Here is a 12,875-nt window from a genome sequence, read left to right as displayed (position 1 = left end):
AAATGGATTACGTTTATGGGAGGCCATTGGTCTGACTAAACTAGCGAACACAGCTGATATTCACAGCCTGATAAGGAACTTTTTGGCCTTCTCCCCCAAGCTAAATATACCCAGAAGGAAAGAAAAGCATCCCAACATAGGTGGATGGGTATGTCCATCCTTTGATGTTTATGAAAGTGAGTGAAAATTGTTCAGTTGTGTCTGACTCTTTGCAATCCCATGAATTATACAGTCCATGGGATTTTCCAAGCCAGAATACTGGAGTGGGTAGCTGTGCCCTTCTCCAGGGGATCTTCCCAACCCAGAGATCAAATCCAATCTCCCTCATTTGCAGGCAGATTCTTTACCAGCTGAGCCACCAAGGATGTGGCTACTCAATTCCCTGATGGGCTTTCCAGGTGGCTCTGTGGGTAAAGAATTTGCCTGCAATGCAGGAGATGCAGGCAGATTCAGGTTGGGAAGGTCCGCTGCAGGAGGGCATGGCATCCCACTCCAGTATTCTTGCCTAGAGAATCCCATGGACAGAGGAGCCTGGTGGGCTACAGCCCATAGAGTTGCAAAGAGTCAGACACAACTGAAGTGGCTGGGCAAAGGACGCATGCACTTAATTCCTTGAGGAATTAAAAAACAGCAGTACTCAATTTTACAAATCTACTCTTTCCAGGACCAGAGGTTTGGCTTGAGAAACAATTAAAAGCCCATCAATCCTTTTTTTTTGTTTTCTCTCCCTCAAACATCCGCTAGTCTTCCCCAGTGGCTCAGATGGTTTAAAAAAAAAAAAAAATTGGTCTGCAATGCAGGATATGTGGGTTTGATCCCTGGGTTGGGAAGATCCCCTGGAGAAGGGAATGGCAACCCATTTCAGTATTCTTGCTTGGGGAATGGCATGGGTAGAGGAGCCTTGTGGTCTATAGTCCATGGGATCGCCAAGGGATGGACATGACTGTGCGAGCAACAAACAACACTAATTAACCCAAATTTCCCCTATCTATCTTATGAGGTTTGTAAGTATTAAAAGAAAAAAAAATTCTGGCCTTACAGGAACAAAGCCCTTCTAGAAGGATCTTGCATTTCTCTCCCTGAGCCTTTGAGATGTAAATGTTCTACATGGTCTTCTCCAGAAAGTTTTATCTAGGCCATCTTTTAAGTGCAAATTTTAGGAATGTAATTTTTATGGAAAGAAAATGAATAAGGAGATAGGTCATTTGGAACTTGACTTGTCAAGGAAAAATATAATTTTTCAGTGTCTAGTGAAAAAAAGGGTTTAGCCACCTAAATAAGTGTCCATCTGCCAGAAACCCAATTCAAATCTGACCTTTTCTATAACGAATGGGTATTGATTTATTGAACCTGACAAGGCTGAAAATTTGGAATGGGAACTAAGGGATCTCTGTTTGTGTGTGTCTACATATATGTGTGAAAGTTACACAGTTCATCCGTAATGGAACACCAATTTATACCTTGTTCACAAGGCACTAAAACCTCACTCCCACACTACAGCGGGAGGGGACAGGATGGGATACGAACCCACGCATGCAGAGCACAATGGATTAGTGTTGTAGATGTGTGGTATAGTCAAAATTAATTTGTAAGAGTCCTATTTAGTTGGTTTAAAGAAAATTAAGCACTTAGATAAACTCTCAGAAACATAAAAGAAACTAAAATGAATTTCAGTTTCACAAGATTTGGGAAATATTCAGTACTGAATTAATGTTTGGTATTAAAGATAGTTTAGTTCTTTATTAATATAGACATGTCTTTAGAGTTATCAGCATTAAATATAATACTTTTGTTGTACCTAGATTTATAAGAAGTTAAATAAGATCTTATTACCTCTGTTGAAAATTTGTCAGCCAGAAAAATGACTTGATATAATAAAATTTTTAATAGTAAATTAAGTGCATGTTCAGAGTTTTTAAGTGAACTCTTTAAGAATAATCATGTTTTATGGTGTGTCTACTTAAGAGTTTCTCTAAATCTTTTTGGCAACTTCAAATTTTAGAGTTTTGCTAATTTAAGGTAAATGACAGAAGTTTATTGAATATCTAGATCATCCTCTAATAAAATACTGAAACATTAATTACTAAACATAAGCTTCCTTTTACAGAGAAACTAAAGATATTGAGGACTATTTAGTAAATATGTTTGGTGCCACATGGAGATATCTTCTATAAAAAAGCACATAGTTTTAAAAAATCATAAGCAGTATTTAGAAGTTTGCCAATCTACAGAATGCTAATATTCATAATGGCTTACTTCTTAGTTTTTGTTAGAAATGAAGGTTTTTAAGAGTTGAGAATTCTAATTAAAATATGTAATTAAAACCACTAAAATTAATAAAGAAAACATCTTTGCTTTCAAGAAAAAAGATATGAGGAATGGAAACACATTTATTTCCAGGATGATAAAGTAATTTTGTCCTAAAGGTATTTTTAAAAGAGAGAGAGTGTGGGCTTTGGCAGCACATATACTAAAATTGGAATCACACAGAGAAGATTAGCATGACCCCTGTGCAAGGATGACTGGAGAAGGCAATGGCACCCCATTCCAGTACTCTTGCCTGGAAAATCCCATGGATGGAGGAGCCTGGTAGGCTGTAGTCCATGGGGTAGCTAAGAGTTGGACACGACTAAGCGACTTCCCTTTCACTTTTCACTTTTATGCCTTGGAGAAGGAAATGGCAACCCATTCCAGTGTTCTTGCCTGGAGAATCCCAGGGACGGGGGAGCCTGGTGGGCTTCCGTCTATGGGGTCGCACAGAGTCGGACACGACTGAAGCGACTTAGCAGCAGTAGCAGTGCAAGGATGACACACAAATTTCAGAAGCATTCTATATTTTTATTAACAGATGCAAACTATTATATATAGAATGGTAAACAACAGGGTCCTACTGTCTAGTGTAGAGAAATATATTTAATATCCTGTGATAAACCATAATGAAAAAGAACATGTAAAAGAATATGTGTGTGTATATATATATATATATATAGAGAGAGAGAGAGAGAGAGAGAGAAAGAGAGAGAGAGAGAGACGACTGAGCGACTGAACTGATAACAGATATTGATATGCTCTTGATAATAGATTGTAAAGTGTTTTTTTTTTGTTTGTTTTTTGTTTTTACCTTTTGAGTAAACTGTTGTAATTTCTGTATTTGCATTTGAAATCTTTCATCACTTTTGGGTGGATAACTAAGTATGGTTACATAGTGACCTATGATCCTATTTGATTAAGTGTTTTAAAACCTTTTTAATATAGTTGACAAAATTCCCCTAAATCAAATTCTAAATGAAGTTCTTTTGACCTCTAGCTAACTTTGAGGTTTTTAAGAACACCTTTGGAGCATGCTTTCTCTTATCAAAGAAAGACATTAAACTAATTAAGGCTTATTTCGTAAGTTAAATTACCTGGGAAGCATTGTTAAATGAGTAGTGATAAACGTTTTTAGGTTGCATTGTATAGATAAATGTCATTAATATAAATGTTCTAGAAATCAAATGAAATTTCTAAAATTTAAATATGTCCTGGTGTGATGTCATCAATCATAATTCTAGCTATTATTTTAATATTATATGCCACTACAATAGCAAATTTCTTTGACAATTGCATTGTAAACAGGTTTTTAACCTTGCTTTTTAAGTCTTTTGTCTTCAATAGACAGTTATTTTTGTACTCTGACGTTTTTGCAAAAATGCTTCATCTTCAAAAATATTCATAGAAAGAACTTTTTGACACATCAGGTTTCTGATAACTTTCAGCTCATACCAGTGAACTAGTTAAGAAATTAAATAATTCTAATGGAAACCCTGATGACTTCATAAAACTGTTAACAGAAGATCATGGTCAACAAGAATTAATTACATAGGCTGAATGTTAGTTTGTATGACTTTTTGTCTGAAATATTACTAGCTTTTAATCTTTGTTGTCCAAATATAAGGAAACTGTTCCCCTTAAATTAACTATGACTTACAGCAATTTTACATTCTAACTTCTCAAGCAGAATTGTAACATTCATCTTTTCTCTCTAAATTCCTACAGAATTTAGAAACTCTTAGTGAGTATTCTTATTTTTATGGCAATATAATTATTTGCATAAGTTTGATAAGAATCTGTTCTTAAAACAGGACATACTGGAAACATTGGGGTTATATTACCATGGTTTTGACTGGAATGTCATGTTTGAGAAAATCCATAGAATCAGATATGACCAGATAGCTTTAAAGAACTAAGGTGAACTTTATGGAGACATAAAGCCCATTAGGATTGTAGCTCTTGCTTCTTCTGTCTGCCCTCTGAAGAAAGAAGAAGGTAAGAGGATTGTGCAACCTTGCTCCAGTACTCTTGCCTGGAAAATCCCATGGACGGAGGAGCCTGGTGGGCTGTAGTCCATGGGGTCGCTAAGAGTCGGACATGACTGAGCGACTTCACTTTCACTTTTCACTTTCATGCATCAGAGAAGGAAATGGCAACCCACTCCAGTGTTCTTGCCTGGAGAATCCCAGGGACGGGGGAGCCTGGTGGGCTGCCGTCTATGGGGTCGCACAGAGTCGGACACGACTGAAGCAACATAGCAGCAGCAGCAGCAGCAGCTGATGGCAGGGACTGGCTGGGGGAAGACTGGGTCTTGCTCTGGTGGGCAGGGCCATGCTCAGTAAATCTTTAATTCAGTTTTCTGCTGATGGGTGGGGCTGTGCTCCCTCCTAGTTAGTTGTTTGGCTGAGGAAGCGACTTAGCAGCAGCAGCAGCCCAGTACTGGAGTTGACAGGCTTTTCATGCATTGGAGAAAGAAATGGCAACCCACTTCAGTATTCTTGCCTGGAGAATCCCAGGGACGGAGGAGCCTAGTGGGCTGCCATCTATGGGGTCGCACTGAGTCGGACACAACTGAAGCGACTTAGCAGCAGCAGCAGCAGCAGAACCTTCCCAACAGTGCAAGAACTTCTTTGGTATTATTGTTCTCCAGTTTGTGGGTTACCATCCAGCAGGTATGAGATTTGATTTTAACGTGATTGCACCCCTCCTATAATCTCATTGTGGCTTCTCCTTTGTCCTTGGACATGAGGTATCTTTCTTTCATGGGTTCAAACATCCTCTTGTTGATGGTTGTTCAGTAGCTAGTTTCAATTTTGGTGTTCTCACAGAAGGTGAGTACACATCCTTCTACTCTGCCATTTTGAGGATTATGAATGAGATAAGTTGCTACACTGAGAGCAGAGAAAGTCCAGCACTGCTACACCTATGAATCTCCCTTAGCTGTTGTGAACACATAATGAACATGGAAGTACAGATATCTTTTTATATCTGTTTTCATTTTCTTTAGATATATACCCAGGAATGGCTTGCAGGATCATAAGGTAGTTCTATTTTTCCTCTTTTGAGGAAAGTCCAAACTGTGTTCCATAGTGGCTGCACCAATTTACATTCCTATCAACAGGGCACAAGGATTCCCATTATTGTTTGTTAATTCACATTATACTTAAAAATTTTATATAAAGTTTCAATCCACACATTTAAAACGTTGTTTCCACTTCTTTTCACTCTCTTCTGATTTCTTTGACATCTTCAGCTATATTCCCTGGACAGCATATTCAAAAGCAGAGCCATCACCCTGCCGACAAAGGTCCACAAAGTCAAAGCTGTGATTCCTCCAGTCATCATGTACAGATGTGACAGCCAGACCACAAAGAAGGCTGAGCACTGAAGAACTGATGGCCCTGAATTGTGGTGTTGGAGAAGACTCTTGAGATGCCCTTGGACTGCAAGGAAAGCAAAGCAGTCAATCCTAAAAGAAAAGAAACCTAAATATTCATTGGAAGGACTGTTGCTAAAGCTGAAGCTCCAACACTCCAGCCATCCAATGCAAAGAGCCAACTCACTGGAAAAGACCAATAAGTATGACCATATGGTCAAAGCTGTGCTTTTTCCAGTGGTCATGCATGGATGTGAGAGTTGGACTATGGAAAATGCTGAATGACAAAGAATCAATGCTTTTGAATTGTGGTACTGGGGAAGACTCTTGCAAGTTCCTTGGGCTGCAAGGAGATTGAACCAGTCAATCCTAAGGGAAATCAACCCTGAATAGTCATTGGAAGGACTGATGCTGAAGCTGAAGCTCCAATGCTTAGGCCACCTGATGTGAAAAGCTGACTCACTGGAAATGACCCTGATGCTGGGAAAGATTGAGGGCAAGAGAAGAGGGCAACAGAGGATGAGATAGTTGGATGGCATCACTAACTGAATGGACATGAGTTTGAACAAACTCTGGGAGATGGTGAAGGACAGGGAAGCCTGGTGTGCTGCAGTCTATGGTGTTGCAAAGAGTTGGACACAACTGAGTGACTGAACAACAACCGTAAGAAAGCCCCTTGGAAAAACAACCTGTTACCTTACTTACAGAGAGCCCAGCAGCCTTACCAGGTAAATAAGGAAGGTTACTTCCTTGAAGTCCAAGAACCTCAAAATATTTTGAGGATCCCAAGCAGAGGGGTATTCACCTGATCTATATGTATCTATATATCTATACAGATATAAACAGTACAGGCAGATCTGATGACAAGTCTTTGATATGACTTTTCTGACCTTGAGAGTCCTTTTATTAAAATTCAATCTGAGATTTCTTATGGAAGGTTCCAGCACAGCCAACTTAAAAAAGCCTGCATGATTAGTTATACTTATGCAAATAATCAGGCAAAATTTACTGAAACCAGACTTCTTTTGCAAACAAGTTAATCTTCATTTGGGGATATTTTGTAGAAATGAGGGTAATTTTAGAGAGAAAATGATTGTTTCTATGAACGCTGAGTTCTAATGTTGTTAATTGTCTTTAAGATTTTGTATTTACTGCCCAAGACTCCCTTCATGAATGTCTTTGTTACTGTCTTGCATTGTGACAGAAGTTTAGTCCAATTATTAGAAGGATATGCTAAGATTGTTTCTGAAGTTTATCACATGGATCTATTTTTGAATGAAGACTGGGTGACCTATGGTCTAAAACCAGGAGATGATGTATAATATAAAAGATATCATTAAAACAACTCTCTCTAACCTAGATTAAAGGACCTTTGTCAGATTCTCCTAATTAACTCTTGCACAGCATTACTTACATATTTACTTAAGTAGTGGCTCAGTCCTGTCTGACTCTATGCAACCCCATGGACTGTAGCCTACCAGGCTCCTCTGTTCATGGGATTTTCCAGGCAAGAGTACTATTAGTGGGTTGCCATTTCCTTCTCCAGGGAATCTTCCTGACCCAGGGATCAAACCTGGGTCTCCCACACTGCAGGCAGACGCTTTACCATCTGAGCCACCATGGAAGCCCCAGTTATGCACAGCATAACTAAAGAGAATTGATTCTTGGATTCTTGTTTCCCACTTAGAAAGGGCCCCTGCACTGGACTTGTCAATAGAGAAGACTGCTGACCTCAAACTCACCTTAAAATAATACTCAAACAGAGGAGAAACTACTTCCACTCCAGGATAAGAAGAAGACATTAGAAGGAGATAGCTATGCCCAGATGCTGGATCTGACCCACATGATTATTTATAGTGTTGTTTTCATTTCTTTGACTTTTGCACATAACTCAAAATGTTTTTCAGGGGCACAAGTCCCATGTAGAGTTTAAAAACTAATCCAATTGTTGTATTTATGGTCAATTACCTACATCAAGAACTTCTTGGTAACAAGCACGGAAATTAAAAGTCTAATCAGAACTCTTCCAACAAACAAAAGCCCAGTACCAGATAGCTTCACAGCTGAATTCTACCACAAGTGTAGAGAAGAGCTAACACCTATCCTACTCAAACTCTTCCAGAAAATTGTAGAGGAAGGTAAACTTCCAAACGCATTCTGTGAGGCCACCATCACCCTAATACCAAAACCTGACAAAGATGCCACAAAAAAAAGAAAACTACAGGCCAATATCACTGATGAACATAGATGCAAAAATCCTTAACAAAATTCTAGCAAACAGAATCCAACAACATATTAAAAAAGATAATACATCATGACCAAGTGGGCTTTATCCTGGGGATGCAAGGATTCTTCAATATCTGCAAATCAATCAATGTAATACAGCACGTTAACAAATTGAAAAATAAAAACCATATGATTATCTCAATAGATGCATAGAAAGCCTTTCATAAAATTCAACATCCATTTATGATAAAAACCCTCCAGAAAGCAAGAATAGAAGGAACACACCTCAACATAATAAAAGCTATATATGACAAACCCTCAGCAAACATGATCCTCAATGGTGAAAAATTGAAAGCATTTCCCTTAAAGTCAGGAACAAGACAAGGGTGCCCACTCTCACCACTACTAGTCAACATAGTTTTGGAAGTTTTGGCCACAACAATCAGAGCAGAAAAAGAAATAAAAGGAATCCAGATTGGAAAAGTAAAACTCTCACTGTTTGCAGATGACATGATCCTCTACATAGAAAACCGTAACGACTCCACCAGAAAATTACTAGAGCTAATCAATGAATATAGTAAAGTTGCAGGATATAAAATTAACACACAGAAATCCCTTGCATTCCTATACCCTAACAATGAGAAAACAGAAAGAGAAATTAAGGAAACAACTCCATTCACCATTGCAATGAAAAGAATAAAATACTTAGGAATATATCTACATAAAAAAACTAAAGACCTATGTATAGAAAACTATAAAACACTGATGAAAGAAATCAAAGAGGACACTAATAGATGGAGAAATATACCGTGTTCATGGATCAGAAGAATTAATATAGGAAAATGAGTATACTACCTGAAGCAATCTATAGATTCAACGCAATCCCTAACAAGCTACCAATGGTATTTTTCAGAGAACTAGAACAAATAATTTCACAATTTGTATGGAAATACAAAAACCTCCAATAGCCAAAGCAATCTTTAGAAAGAAGAATGGAACTGGAGGAATCAACCTGCCTGACTTCAGGCTCTACTACAAAGCCACAGTCATCAAGACAGTATGGTACTGGCACAAAGACAGAAATATAGATCAATGGAACAAAATAGAAAGCCCAGAGATAAATCCATGCACCTATGGACACCTTATCTTTGACAAAGGAGGCAAGAACATACAATGAGAAAGACAATCTCTTTAACAAGTGGTACTGGGAAAACTGGTCAACCACTTGTAAAAAAAATGACACTAGAACACTTTCTGACACCATACACACAAATAAACTCAAAATGGATGAAAGATCTAAACGTAAGACCAGAAACTATTAAACTCCTAGAGGAAAACATAGGCAAAACACTCTCCGACATAAACCACAGCAGGATCCTCTATGATCCACCTCCCAGAATACTGGAAATAGAAGCAAAAATAAATGGGACCTAATTAAAATTAAAAGCTTCTGCACAACAAAGGAAACTATAAGCAAGGTGAAAAGACAGCCTTCAGAATGGGAGAAAATAATAGGAAATGAAGCAACGGACAAAGAAATTAATCTCAAAAATATACAAGTAACTCCTGCAGCTCAATTCCAGAAAAATAAGCAACCCAATAAAAAAGTGGGCTAAAGAACTAAACAGACATTTCTCCAAAGAAGACATACAGATGGCTAACAAACACATGAAAAGATGCTCAACATCCCTCATTCTCAGAGAAATGCAAATCAAAACCACAATGAGGTACCATTTCACGCCAGTCAGAATGGCTGTTATCCAAAAGTCTACAAGCAATAAATGCTGGCGAGGGTGTGGAGAAAAGGGAACCCTCTTACACTGTTGGTGGGAATGCAAACTAGTACAGCCACTATGGAGAACAATGTGGAGATTCCTTAAAAAACTGGAAATAGAACTCCCATATGACCCAGTAATCCCACTGCTGGGCATACACACTGAGGAAACCAGAATCGAAAGAGACACATGTACCCCAATGTTCATTGCAGCACTGTTTATAATAGCCAGGACATGGAAGCAACCTAGATGTCCATCAGCAGATGAATGGATAAGAAAGCTGTGGTACATATACACAATGGAATATTATTCAGCTATTAAAAAGAAGGCATTTGAATCAGTTCTAATGAGGTGGATGAAACCAGAGCCTACTATATAGAGTGAAGTAAGCCAGAAAGAAAAGCACCAATACAGTATACTTACACATACATATGGAATTTAGAAAGAAGGTAATGATAACCCTGTATATGAGATAGCCAAAGAGACACAGATGTATTGAACAGTCTTTTGGACTCTGTGGGAGAGGGTGAGGGTGGGAGTATATGGGAGAATGGCATTGAAACATGTAAAATATCCATATGTGAAACAAATCGCCAGTCCAGGTTTGATGCATGAGGGAGGGTGCTCAGGGCTGGTGCACTTGGATGACTCTGAGTGATGGGATGGGGAGAGAGGTGGGAGGGGGGTTCAGGATGGGGAACACATGTACACTCATGGTGGAGTCAAGTCAATGTATGGCAAGACCAATACAATATTGTAAAGTAAAATAAATAATTAATTTTTTTTTAAAAGTACTTCTTGGTGGATTTCTCCAAGGCTCTAATTGGACAACCCTAAATTAGGACTTCCCTTGTGGCTCAGACAGTAAAGCCTCTGCCTACAAAGCAGGAGACCCGGGTTCAATCCCTGGGTTAGGAAGGTCCTCTGGAGAAGGCAATGGCACCCCACTCCAGTACTCTTGCCTAGAAAATCCCATGGATGGAGGAGCGTGGTAGGTTACAGTCCATGGAATCGCAAACAGTCAGACACGACTGAGAGACTTCACTTGTCACTTGGTCTTAGAAAAATTATTCTAGAAGAAAGAAGTTATATTTCTGTTTGAGCCACTTTTGATATTGCTAGATTGGAGGCCTTCACTTGGCCAACCAATCATACTTGTTCTGACCATGGTCATAAATATGAATTACTTAAATCTTCCTTAATCACCCTTGTTTACTGTTGCTTTTCCTGGCAACCTCCCATATTGACTCTCCCTACCCTCAAAAGCCTATTTTGTTTTTAGCTGAGGATGGTAATTAAGGTGAGGGTTTTGGCCATTTTGGTGAGTTACCAGTTTTTCTTGGTCTCTTCCCAGAAATGTTATTAAACCTTGTTTGATTTTCTCCTGTTAATCTTTCTCCTGTCAATTTAATTCTTAGACAAGCCAGAAGAATGTAGATGAAAAGAGGAAAATTTCTTCTTCCCTAACAGTAGCCTTCAAATCCATTCAGTACCTTGGGGCTGGGAGGGGAGGATAGCTCTTTGTCAACTTTTTTTTTTTTTTTTTTAAGTAACACATAACACATGCATATAGTAAAAATTTCAAACTGGATGAAAGGTCATACAATGAATAGCCTTCCCTTGAAAGTCAATAAACAGTCCCTCCCACTTTATTGTCAGTCCACCAGTTTCTCCCTCAGAGGCAACCACTGTTACCAGTTTCTTTGTAGCCATTGGGACACAGTCTGAATATTCAAATACATGGATATACATTCCCTTGTACTTTTTTACAGAGATGATAGCATACCATGTAAACTGTTCTGCACCTTGCTTTTTATATATTAAAATTTATTTTCTTCCAAAATTTTGTCCTAATGAAATATGCTGCTTCCTTTTTGAGTTAATTTTGACCATTTCTTCAGGAAACTGCCTGTTTCCTCAATATTTTCCAGTAGTTTTCAGAGTTAGAACAACTAACAAAGTTCTTCATACCCATGGGTCTGTTAATCCCACTTCCACCACTTACAAAGTTTCTAAGCTATTTGGGGCAAGTCCTGTGACTTCTGATCTGGGGTAAATGTTCACAGAGGGTAATGAGTATAGCATATTAAACAGTAATGAATCAGTTTGGAAATTTTGTGAGATGTGATTACAATTAAGAACATAAAATAATTATTGTTTTAGGAGTGTAGCCCTATGCCACCCCTTCCTCTTCAACTTTCTTTCCTGAGTTTCTCTTCATAGCATATTATCTCACATTCAACTTTGTACCCTATTAGTTAAATGAGAAACACTGGCATTTTTAGACTGAAATAATGCCTAGGTAAGCCAAACACTGACTTTCTCAACAACTGTTGTATGGCCTGTCCTCCTCTTAAGCCAGCACCAAGGCCATCTTGAAATTAGTGGCAAAGAGGCCAAGAGATAAGGTTGGGTGTTATAGTTGTGGTTTTCAGTTGGAGAGAGATAACTTACTTTGGAGGTTGGCAAGGAAACAGAAAAGGTTACTAAAGGCCTTAGGGAAGCCAGAAGGGACTTGGTAACCTGATAAGAGTGCTGAGGTCAGGACAGGGTAGGGGTGGCATTGATGGTGAGAATGGTACTGGTAGGGATGGTGGAGGATGTATGGGAGGCTGAAGCTGAGCTTGGGGAATTGTACATAACATTCTCTTGTAACATTTTTTTAAAGTTTCATATCTACTGGCCTAATTTTTAATATTATTCCCATCAGTATTTGCACAAGTACTGAAAATGTGCTTAGTCTGACAAGGTGAATTATAAGAATATTTAAACAAAACAGAACAACACACACACACACCTCATTAGTTTGGGAATTTTATCACACTACAGCCACATTCTTTTACGTTTACTACTTGTGTCCTTTCCTAGATTGCCCAACCAAAAAATAAAAAATAAAAAATAAAGCTCCCTATTTCACATCATCTCCTACCTTGTTTGTTAAAAGTGGAAAACTAGTATTTATTTGCCCCAACTGGCACTCTAGCATATATTGCTCACATCAACAATGGATGTATTGCCTGATCTCATTTTAGCCTGGGGAGAAGTGAACTGGAGTCTTAAACACTGAGAAAGTCCCGAGATGAGACAGAAAAAGAGATAGGGACATGCAGGAGTATTCTTTAAAAAGTTACTTTAATATTCACCCTCTTTCAGCCTTGAACATCTTCAGTACTTGCCCCAGATCGCTT

The 12,875-nt window shown here is 38.5% G+C and overlaps 1 pseudogene; it reads left to right on the top strand.

Annotated features, from left to right (window-relative positions):
* The first annotated feature begins 2,450 nt into the window (after positions 1-2,450).
* On the top strand, positions 2,451-2,550 carry LOC128070648 (uncharacterized; annotated as a pseudogene).
* The last annotated feature ends 10,325 nt before the right edge of the window (positions 2,551-12,875 follow it).

Source organism: Budorcas taxicolor, chromosome X (genome assembly GCF_023091745.1).
Source record: "Budorcas taxicolor isolate Tak-1 chromosome X, Takin1.1, whole genome shotgun sequence".
NCBI classification, from domain to species: domain Eukaryota; kingdom Metazoa; phylum Chordata; class Mammalia; order Artiodactyla; family Bovidae; genus Budorcas; species Budorcas taxicolor.
The sequence above is the reverse complement of the archived record's forward strand: the minus strand, read 5'-3'. Positions and strand labels throughout refer to the sequence as shown.